General features: G+C 49.5%; 1 pseudogene; it reads left to right on the top strand.

The window, feature by feature from the left end:
* Positions 1 to 335: 335 nt before the first annotated feature.
* On the top strand, positions 336 to 454 carry LOC112619895 (annotated as a pseudogene).
* The last annotated feature ends 1,018 nt before the right edge of the window (positions 455 to 1,472 follow it).

Raw genomic sequence — 1,472 nt, 5'->3', positions numbered from 1 at the left:
AGACAGGACCGTGCCCCACCACAGAGTTTCTGATTCATGAGGTCTGGGCTGGGCTGGGGCTTTGTTTTTCTAACAAGTTCCCAGGTGAAGCTGCTAGTCTGGGGGCCAGACTTTGTGAGCCTCTCCCCTGCATTGTCAGGACTCCTTTTGTGGCTTGTGGACCCACAGCCTGGGATGTCTCCCAGGAGCTTGTTAGAGATTCAGAATCTTGGCACAGTAGCTCACACCTGTAATACCAGCATTTGGGGAGGCTAAGGCTGGAGGATTGCTTGAGCCCAGAAGTTTGAGATCAACCTGGGCAACATAGAGACACCTCATATCTATTTTAAAAAGCAGTCTATGGCCATACCACCCTGAACGCGCCCGATCTCATCTGATCTCAGAAGCTAAGCAGGTTTGGGTCTGGTTAGTACTTTGGTGGGAGACTGCCTGGGAATAACGGGTGCTGGCGGCTTTTGGCTTGGCCGGGCGCAGCGACTCATACCTGTAATCCGAGCACTTTGGGAGGCTGAGGCGGGCAGATCACGAGGTCAGGAGATCGAGACCAGCCTGGCCAACATGGTGAAACCCCATCTCTACTAAACATACAAAAATTAGTTGTGTGTAGTGGCAGGTGCCTATAATTCCAGCCACTCGGGAGGCTGAGGCAGGAGAATCATTTGAACCCGGGAGGCGGAGGTTGCAGTGAGCCGAGATCGCACCATTGCACTCCAGCCTGAGCAACAAGGTGAGACTGTCTCAAAAAAAAAAATAAATAAATAAATAAAATAAAAATGTGGAGCGTGATGGCTCACACCTGTAATCCCAGCACTTTGGGAGGCCGAGGCAGGTGGACTGCTTGAGCTCAGGAGTTTGAAACCAGCCTGGGCAACATGGCTAAACCCTAGTCTCTATAAAAAATACAAAAATTAGCTGGGCATGGTGGCTCATGGCTATAGTCCCAGCTACTTGGGATGCTGAGGTGAGAGAATGGCTTGACCCTAGAAGGTGGAGGCTGCAGTGAGCTGTGATCATGCCACTGCACTCCAGCCTGGGTGACAGAGTGAGATCCTGTCTCAAAAATAAATAAATAAATAAATAAATAAATAAATAAATAAATAAATAAAATAGAAGGCCGAACAGGTGGCTCACCCCTGTAATCCCAGCACTTTGGGAGGCCGAGGCAGGCAGATCACCTGAGGTCGGTAGTTTGAGACCAGCCTGACCAACATGGAGAAATCCCTTCTCTACTAAAAATACAAAATTAGCCAGGTGTGGTGGCACATGCCTGTAATCCCAGCTACTCGGGAGGCTGAGGCAGGAGAATTACTTGAACCCAGGAGACAGAGGTTGCAGTGAGCAGAGATCACACCATTGTACTCCAGCCTGGGAGACAAGAGCGAAACTCCATCAGAAGAAGAAGAAGGAGGAGAAGGAGAAGGAGAAGGAGAAGAAGAAGGAGAAGGAGAAGAAGAAGAAGAGAAGAAGAAGAA

Source organism: Theropithecus gelada, chromosome 2 (assembly GCF_003255815.1).
Source record: "Theropithecus gelada isolate Dixy chromosome 2, Tgel_1.0, whole genome shotgun sequence".
Taxonomy (NCBI): Eukaryota; Metazoa; Chordata; class Mammalia; order Primates; family Cercopithecidae; genus Theropithecus; species Theropithecus gelada.
The sequence above is the reverse complement of the archived record's forward strand: the minus strand, read 5'-3'. Positions and strand labels throughout refer to the sequence as shown.